The sequence below is a fragment of the Peromyscus eremicus genome, chromosome 6 (assembly GCF_949786415.1).
Source record: "Peromyscus eremicus chromosome 6, PerEre_H2_v1, whole genome shotgun sequence".
Lineage (NCBI taxonomy): Eukaryota > Metazoa > Chordata > Mammalia > Rodentia > Cricetidae > Peromyscus > Peromyscus eremicus.
The window spans coordinates 71,723,349-71,733,597 of NC_081421.1; positions in this window are offsets into that span (position 1 = coordinate 71,723,349).

Here is a 10,249-nt window from a genome sequence, read left to right on the forward strand (position 1 = left end):
ACCCTTCAGCTGACTCTGCCTACCCCTGTGACCTCCGAGGAAGCTCAAATTCTTTCTTAAAGACAGCCTCTTTCTAGTTCAACAGTTAGCTTGATTCACCTAGACCTGTCCAGCATGCCATGCAGACTCACATGAATAATATCCTCTTGATGCATGAATACAGATACCAGCCCCTGACTCCAGGATTATCAACTGACCAGTTGACACAGGATGGAGAGGGAGAGAGGCTTGACCTTAAAACCCATGATGATCTAGTTTCAGGAAGAAGTAGTCAGAATGGAAGTGGATACCCGTACATCTCTTGGGCCCCACGGCCCTCTAACCCCTGTTCTGTGAAGTCATTTCTTTTTGTATGTAAGTAGAAGGCTGGAAAACTAACTCACAGAGGCTGTCCCAGCAGAGGGGCTAAGCCATACTTTGTAGCCGATCTAGTTCCTTCACTAAACCGCTAAGCTCAATGACCCTCTATCCTCTAACGACTACAAATGTAAGGAATTTCCCACGTTCTTTGGGTTGCTGTGGTATCCCCTCTCCCAGCTTCCCCTACTTGGAGTAGCTGGAATTATTATTAAAGGACTGATTTCCTCAAAAATATGACATTAATTCTTGCAACATTCCTCATATGGGGCTACCCATTATTCAGTTACTATTGATATTTACACATTTATTCTTCTAGCATCTTAGAAACATATTTCAGGCATTTTAGAAAGGTATTTCCCCCTTTCTGGCCTTTTTACTATTGATTTTGGGGGTTGGGGAGGGATGAGGTTAAGGCAAGGTGTAGCCAATGCTGTCCTTAATTTGTGATCCTCTGTCTCCACCTCTCATGGGCTGGGATTACAGGCTTGTGCCATGACATCTTGCCTATTAGCCTGTCGGAATTCCCCAATCAAATATTCCTACAAATCATTTTGTGTTTATATTGTAATGTTCCTCATATAATGTATTTTTATCAAGGCTATGTCTATGTGCTTAGGATTTCTTTTCAGTGAAAGCTCTTTTTGTCTTAAGTGCACATATTGTGATCATTCTAAATGCTTGCCGGCACCATCTGCCTCTTACAGCTGATAGGCATGTTGCTATTACATTAGATGAGCTTGGTTTTCCAGGGCTCCTGCCTGCTCCCTCTGGTGCTCCGTGGGGGAAGCATTGCTCTCCAGCTTGGTCTGTGCCCTTCAGGGCATCTTTAATGTGAGAGTCAAGGATAAACACACTGTGGAGGGCCATAGATCCTGTACAAGTCCATCTGCCGTCTCTGCTTGTTGACTTCAGAGGCTGCCTCTGAGTGAGGGTTCCCACAATGCTCCTGGAAAGCATAGCACTAGGAGAAAATACTGCTAGACCAGCCTTGGGGAGTAGAAATGGAAGTCTTTTCTTTTCTTTTCTTTCTTTTTTTTTTTTTTTGGTGGGGGGGGGGTTGTTTATTGAAACAGGGTTTCTCTGTGTAGCTTTGGAGCCTTTCCTGGAACTCACTCCGTAGCCCAGGCTGGCCTCGAACTCACAAAGATCCGCCTGCCTCTGCCTCCAGAGTGCTGGGATTAAAGGCGTGCGCCACCACCGCCGGGCTAGAAATGGAAGTCTTCGAGGGGCACTGTCAGGCCACCGTTAGTCCATCTGGAATTCTTCTCACCATCCGGGCACCATGGCAGAGCTTTGACACATCTTCCTTTGTTGCCCCCAGCTGTGGGCTCCCTCCCCCACCGCCACAAACTCCAGCCCCACCTCCACTCATGTGCCCCACCCTTCCCATAGCCTTCAGACCTCTCAAGGATTTCTCTTGGATTTTTCAAATGCATGCTCTTCAAGTTCACGCTTCCCCCTTTTCTCGGGTGCCTTCCAGGTCCATGTGGGAGGGAGCATTCAACAGCCCATGGCCGTGTTCTGTATAGCCACGCAGAAAAGTCTCGACATGATCAAATATAATGCAAATAGAAGTCATTATAACAAGCAGGACAAATACCTGATCATTATCTATCAATAAAATCCCAAGAACTCATAGGTAGAGAAGCAAGACCAATTATTCATGCAGTTGAATATGTCGTGACATATTGTTTGCTAATAACATAAAATGACCGTGAGGGCAGAATTGTTTCCTTTCAACCCGTTTAAAGATTTGTGACGGAGGCTTGACAGTAGACGCCAGAGAAAGGATTGTGCATGGCACCGGTTTGTTTCCTGAAAATCCTGGGCAATTGTGCCACTTCTAATCAGGTCCCCCAAACAAATATTGAGCCCTTCCCACGTGTGACTCCCCAGCACCCTGTTCCTTCTGTTCTCAAGTGGAAATGCCCTCCACAATCGCCAGGAGGGGGACTGTTTTTCTTCTGAGCACTTTCTCAGACTCCCTGCCCTTTCCCCTACTTTCCTTTGGCACTCTGACCTAGTAAGATAGGAATCTAAACACACTCCCCAGGGCCTTCCCTCACCACTCTGGAGGCTTTGGAATCAAAGGTCTGCCTTTCATTGCAGGCGATCACAAAAGACAAGGCCTGGCTCCCAGGAGATAGGAGGAAACAACAAAATCAGAAACATTGCCGGCCTTCGCCTCCCACAGCAGGATCCACGCCAGGGAGATGAAAAGCCTTCACAAGCTCCAGAGGCGTGGTTTTACCCACTCCCAGCCACAGCCCCTATTCACACACCCACAAACCAGGCCATTTCATCCGTCAAGTCTCAATGTCTGCATCTTCCAAATGGGGCTAATAATCCGGGTCAGCCTCTGATTTGTTGGTTGTATGGACAGCTGGCACCTGACTTGACGGAGCACAGACTTGCATGGACTGTATCAGCAAGAGGATGAAACAGCGTTCATTCCTCAAAGTATAAAGACTTACTGAGGTCTAGACTTGTCTTAGAAATACCCCCCAACACACACACACACACACACACACACACACACACACACACACACACACACTTTCTGGTTTCTGGTTCTTGTAATTCCGAAAGCCTTTGCCCTTTGGTTCAGTGGAAAGCACCGCCTGCATGGGAAAATATTGCTTTGACTCCCCAGTCCTGGCCTCTGGGTAAATGTGTTTCATGGTATTTATAAGGATTGTGGCTTTCTGCTGAAGAAGAAACGCTGGCCTCACATGGGCTAAAGGGGATCGTCGAGAACCCTGAGGTTCTTATTCACAACTTGCTCATGAACCAACCCAGGTGGCAGAATTGCCTGAAACACAAACAGTTTGTGCAAGACTTCATCTTCGATAATCAATTTCCCTTTTAATGTTTGTCTAACACTTAACAGAGTTCCTTCATGGGTTCTACTTTTTGCAAACTCTGAAGGATCCAAATCCCAAAGAAGTGAAAACGCCTGGTCTGCTTTAAGAAGTATTAACAGAGTCTTTTAAAAGATATAACGTAGAAGAGGGAGCACACAGGGAGTGGAGGAGAGGGAGTGGGACAGGGAGAGTGTAGGATGGTCAAGACTGTGTGCCTCTGGGAACACCCAGGGAAATCATTGATTTGAATAGTTAGCATTACTACTATTGTAAATAAAAAAAAAAAAGCATGAAATGTGGACTCAGGACTGAGGAGATGGCTCTCTGGGTAAGAGCTCTTCCTGTACAAGCATGAGGACCCAAGTTCAAATCTCCAGCACCCTTGTAAAAAATGTATACCTATAACCCCAGCATTGTTGGAGAGCAGAGATTAGGAGGGTCGCTGGAGCTCACTGGCTGCCAGCTCAGATCCAGGATCAATGAGAGACTCTGCCTCAAGGGAATACTGTGGGGGAGTGACAGAGTAAGACACTCAACATCTCCCTCTGGCTTCCACATGTGTACCCACAGGCACACACACACACACACACACACACACACACACACACACGCATATATACCACACACATACCACACGTGCACATCCCACACATTCCCACACACCGAAAAAGTGGGTTCCTTTAGTATTGAGAAGATGGAGTCTTTTTAGGTCATGATTGGGATCCAGTCCCTTTCAACAGTTGGGGCAATCGATAGACAAACCAGTTACTCGATTGTACTTGCATACAATCACTAAATTCAACAAGGTTTCTTTCATTGTAGAAAATTACCATTTGGTGGAGTCTTGCTGTGTTTTTTCCCCCATTTTTACTTTTCTTAATACACTTCTGTACATTTTAATAATTTCAAAGGACCCATCTAATAGGTGGAATCACATGACATTGATGCATATGTCTCATAGAACTTGATGTGAGGAATTGTGGTCACCCCAGACAGGACACCATTGACAAATCAAAGAAATTCCACTCAAGTCTAGCTTGGGGAACCAATAGGTTTATTGACGTTATCTGCAGGCACAGGAGTAACTCAGAGGCAGCTGCCTCACTGAAAGGCCCACTCCAGCATGAGTGATGATAACCAAAGCTGCATTCTTATGCTTGAATAGCAATAAAGGCCCATTAAGGGAAAACCCTTTGGTCAAGAGAAGAGCCTCTCTGGCCTGGGTGAGTTGATCCTGGCTGAGGAAGCACCTCTCAGGAAGGGGACCACCCCTAGGAAAGAAGTGGGTCCACCTCAAACTATGTTGAAGAGATAGGTGGAATAATTATCCCTTTAATGAGATGCTGTACTCTTCCTTCTCAGAACTCCTACCCTGTAGTGCAGTTCCTAACAGAGTACAGCCATACTCTTTTGTAATATCACCTGCTTTTCTGAATTACTCAGGAAAATGAACCTTCTCCTTTTCTTTCTATCTTTTCTCTAAGCATGTTTTCCCTTGTACCTCAGCTGTCGTTCTTTCTTTAACATCCCTTGAAACCATGTGGGTGACCTCAATGTGGCCTTAGCTCAGGTGGCATGCCCCTTCTCCTTCTCTCTCCATTCTCCTTCTATGGGTAGCTGCTGAGATTTACAGCTTGCCTGACCTGTGTGCTTTTCATTTAAATCCTTAATTTATCTTGTGTTAGGGTTTTGACTGCTGTGCTGAAACACCATGAGCAGAAGCAACTTGTGAACGAAAGGATTTATTTCATCTTGAAGATTACAGTCCATCGTTTTGAGAAGTCATGGCAGGAACTCAAGGAAGAACCTGGAAGCAGGAAGTGGAGTAGAAGCCATGGAGAAATGCTGTGTATTAGCTTGCTCTTTATAGCTTACCCAGTCTGTTTTCTTATCGCAGTCTGGACCACCTGGCTGGGCATGGCACTGTCCACAGTGAGGTGGGCCCTTCCATATCAATCATCATGCAAGAACAGGCCAATCTAGTGGGAACCTTTTCTCAGTTGAGGTTCCCTCATCCAAAATGATTCTAGCTTGTATCAAGTTGACATAAAACTACCTAGCACAGTCCTCAAGCTTTCATTTGAGTCTGTTCTTAAATTGTTTTATTGATAAGACTAAGAACACCAACAGTGGACCCGGATTTCGCTGACATCACCTGGCACTCACTCTACAATGTGCAAAGGCACTTCCTCTTTGCAGCAGGTTTCTCCCACTCTTAAAGTCTTATGAGTCTTGTAAACTTCTGAGCTTTCTGAGCCTTGTAAGTTTCATCAGCTTCCTGAGTCTTCAATCCTCCCACATCCTTCCAGGAGGAAATGTTTTAGTTCAGAGGCAATAGCTTCATGCATTTCTGTTATGTGGAGAGCTGGATTCCTGCATTCAGAGCTCATCACAGGAAGTGTCTGTATCACCTCCAAAATCTCAATTTCATTTATTTGTCAATGCAAAACAAACAAAACACTGTCACCTCTATTCTAAAGCTAAATATGAGTGACTAGGGTCCAGGAATGCAAATGTAGGTGGCTGCAAAAGTTGTGTTCCAATGTGATAATAGTTTTATTCAATTTCTTTTCCTTTTATGATTTAAAAAAATTTATTTTGTGTTAGAGTGTTGTGCCTGCATGTATGTATGCACACCAGATGACTTCCTTGTGCCCACAGTGGTCAGAAGAGGACATCAGATTCCCCTGGAACTGGAATTATGGGTGGCTGTGAGCCACCATGTTGATGCTGGGAACTAAACCTGGGTCCTCTGTAAGAGCAATACATTCTCTTGAGCACTGAGCATCTCTCCAGCATCAAGAAAAGAAGGAATAAAGGGGAGGAGAGGAACAGGGAGAGGGAGGGAGGAAGGTAGGGAGGGAGGGGGAGGGAGACAAAGAAAGACAGACACAGAGAGAGACAAAGACAAGGGGAGAGAGCGAGAGAGCGAGAGAGCGAGAGAGCACTCTGAACACCAGAAAGTCCTTTCATGTTTTCCTAGGAGGTGGGGAGCCTGGCCACAGCTCAAACCCAGTTCCAGGTAGGCATTAGAGCTGTTTGTTGAAGGGGAGGAATAAGGAAGAACATTTGCTTACAAATTCCTGTTATATTTGCAGGAGGTAGAGCTGTGCTGCGGAGGAGGTGTGGCCTGATTTGAGAGAGAGGGAGAGAGAGGGAGAGAGAGAGAGAGAGAAGAGAAGAGAAGAGAGATCTGAGATCTGACAAAGTTTTATTTAAGTTCTCACATCCTCATTCTCAGCTGAACACTTGGACTCTTGTTTCCCTGAGAACACAGTAACTATCCAAAAGGGCTGCTGCCCTCCCCCCTCCGCCCCTGCCCCACCCTTTTGTCGCTAGACAGGAACAGGGCCTGCTTTGGGCTCATGGCCAGTCACCACTTGTGCAGTGATTGTGTTGCCTCTTTACACACAAGGGCCGTGCCACAGCGCTGCCCTCTTCCTCGTGCCCAGTTTCCTTCCCTACTGGTTGTTCTTATCGTACTGTTCCTGTACAGCTCCATCTCCTAAAACTCTTTACAAACTTCTGTTCTATTCTTTGCCACCTAATCCATGTCCTCCTCTGTAGCAAATTCATTGTGTTACAATCTCTTTGGTCATCTGTCCCCAGTGCTCCATTGCCATTGAAATCTCTCCTATCAAGGTCACTAGTGACTTCCTTATAATCAAATCCAGTGGCAGGTCCTGAGCCTTCAGTGTCCCAGACTGCTGGGGGACAAACGGCAAGGCCATTCTCCCTCCTTCTCATGGCACTACCACACCAGACAGTTCCACAGTTCCACGTCCATCCTCTGGCTGCTTCTCATACTCTGACCTCTAAATTTGGAGGAATCTGGGCAGTCCTCACATGTGGGAACCCAGCTGGAAGACCGGCTCCCACATTTTACCCCAGGGTACTCTTGAGGAGAGAGGGATAAGAGATTTAGATAGAAGGAGAGAGGGGAGAGAAAGAGATAGAAACACAGGATAGCCTTGGGAGGGCCTGGATCCTAATCCACTGGCCCCTTCTGTCTCTTCTAAAGGGCTATTTATAGAAATGCCAAGGGGTGGAGCAAAAGATCTCCCCCTAGCTCAGCCAAGGGTAGACTCTTCCAATCACCTAGAAACCATGCACATGGTTAAGCAATCCTCTAATGCAGCTCTGCTGGCTAAAGCAAGCTCAGATCTCACTAGGAAACCTTTGCGGGCCTCCACACTCACATACCCCAGATGTCACTAAGATGGATGAAGCTGAATAGAAACCTTGGGCTTTTGTACAAACACATAGGACTACAAATATGTAATGCACTAATTTGATAAAACTAGAGACCATAAACATCCAATCTAATAGAAATGTGACTTTGTGTTGTCAAAAGAAACAGCTCTCCTTTCAAAAGAATAAAAGACATGGTTTGTTCTGGAACAAAATTTGAATGACCCTGACCTGAAGACATATATTGAGACCCAAATATATTGTCCAACATGGAAGCAGTTTCATGGAGTTTTACGGTAACAGAACAAAGAAAGTTATAAATCAAGGTATTTTTAAAATACATTGGTAGAAACATCAGAGAGACAAGTTACAGTGAGGTGGGGAAGCTCTGCTATTGACCTTGGATGCTGTCTTCAACACTCAACCCTTTGTAAGTTAGTACATTCCAAAGGCTTCTTACCTGTCACATATTAGGTCTGGCTGGTAGCAGGGTGTTAGATCTGACACAGCGGGGCAAAGAATGGCTTATTAGGGTGCTAGAGATCACCCAGGATAAACTGTTACGTGGCTCTGGCACTGCAACATTCAACCCTTCCACATCACTGAAGTTTCAATCATCAACCAGCCTATGTGGACACATTCTAGCCTGGAATTCTCATCCCTGTGAATATAATAAATAAGGAACTCTCATAAGCGTTCCTGCAATAAAGACAGATTATTGCCTTCAGCAACCTAAAGAGTCCTTTTAGTTTTTTGGGGGACCTACCTAGACTCAGGCAAACATTGGCTTCAACACAAGAAAGACTTTCTGGGCAAGTAAGTATGTAACAGAAACAGGGTTTATTAAAAGACAGCTGGGGTACGTGGTTGGGGAGATGACTCAGTCGGTAAAGTACAGACCGGAGTTCCCATCCCCGGCACCCACATAAATAGCTGGGTGTGGTGATGTCCCTGTAATCCCAGTGCTGAGGATGAGGAGGCAGGAGCATCCCTGAGGCTTGCTAGCTACTCTGTGAAGCTGAATCAGCAAGCTCCAACTCCAGTGAGAAAATATAAGATAGAGTGATGGGAGAGAGAAAGGGCCCTACTTTGACGTGTGGCCTCCACATGGACCCTACCACACACACATATACACAGATAGAAAAAAAAAGGAAGTTTTTTTTGACATGGATTTTAAGCAGAAGAGTCAAGGGAAAGAAGATGTTTGGGGAGAAAATGAAACACAGCGGGGCCCATGGGTACGGGTTTCTCTAAGAGAGCGTAGCATCGCATCTTTAAAATAGCCATGTAGTTCAGTTTGGTGAGGTTGCTAAGGAAACAAAATGAGATCGCAGGTCCGAGAGACAGCTGACAGGACTTCAATTGAGCAGGCGACTCTCTAGCACTAAGGGATGCAGGAAGGCACCTTCACTGCACAACAGAGTTTATAATAGTCTTGTTGGAGATTCCCACCCAATGTCTTGGAAAAGAAACGAGGCCCTTCTCTTGACATAACATGTCTAGAAGGAATGGGGATGGTGTCTCCATGTGGACAGCCCTCACAGCAAACGGTGATGTGTTGGAATCTTGATGCTGAGCTGGGACAGGCTTTAACCAGACTCAAGGGTGAGGGGCTCTTCCCTTCCCACCTTCCCATGACTCTCCGTGTCTTTTTGCCCTGCCTCAACAAGCACTAAGAATTCCAGCAGGTTAATCAGCTTTATTTCCCTCCCTCTTTTAAGCATGTCCAAAGTAGTCTGTTTGCCGGCTTCTTATTACAAGCATTTGCGAGGGTTATCTCAGTTAATTTTAACAAGTATCTGAGGTTGGTACTGTTGTTGTGTCCAAGTTACAGGGGTCTGAACAAGGTCAAGATTATGACTGAGCTGGGAGGCTGAAACCTGAGGAAGGCAAGAACACGAATAAAGCTTCCGTAGGAAGCCAGGATGAGGACTGATGTTTCTAAAAATGTTGAAGGTGCTGAGTGTAGAGAGGAAGCGTTGGCCCATGTGTTTGGATACATTTGAGGGGAAGTGGAGCAAGACTTTCACAGGACTGAAAGAAATGGTGGGCATTGGGTGGCCCAGACTGATGGCCTGGACTTTAAGACAACAGGTTTGGGTTTGTTTTGAATCAGGGTCTCATGTAGTCTGGGCTGGGTACTTACCTCAGGGTAATCATGGACTCCTGATCCTCCTGCCTTCACCCTGAGGGCTGGGGTGACTGAAATGCACCACCACATGTGGCTTGACAGTAGGAGGCTTTGAAAGGATGGAGAATGCAAATACTCAATACTCGAGGTATCAGTGAAGAACCAAGATGGTACATGCCTTGTTCCAAGTACTTAAGAGCCCTGGGTGTGGGTGGCCAGAGGAGTGGAGCATGGGGAAGGAAAAGATCAAAACCACCATTTGAAAGGGCCACGGGAATGCCAGCTGACTCATCCATTGGAATTCCCAGTTTGCAGACAACAAACAAGGACAGTTCAGAGAAGAGCTGGCAATAGAGAAGTCTCTTGATGACAGAACTCTGCAGAAGGCTCATGGAAGAGCTTGAGTCTAGGTGGAGACTGAGTTAGAATAGACATAAGCCAAGATGAATGTGGGGGAGGGAGGAGGAATGTTTGACTCTGAGGATTCTTCGGAGGAAGTAAGGAAGAGGAGCACGTCCAGTTGAGGTGCAGGTATTATGGTGGGGCGGGGTATGCTGCCACTGACGTCCTGGAGTCTGGCAACCTGAGTTCTCTAAACTTCTTTGTGGAAGTAAGAACAGCCCTTGTCAAATTCTCCTACAATCTAGACCCCAGGGAGAGCGTGTTAAGGGCCTAGAGATTCATATAGACAGGCTCTTGGTAG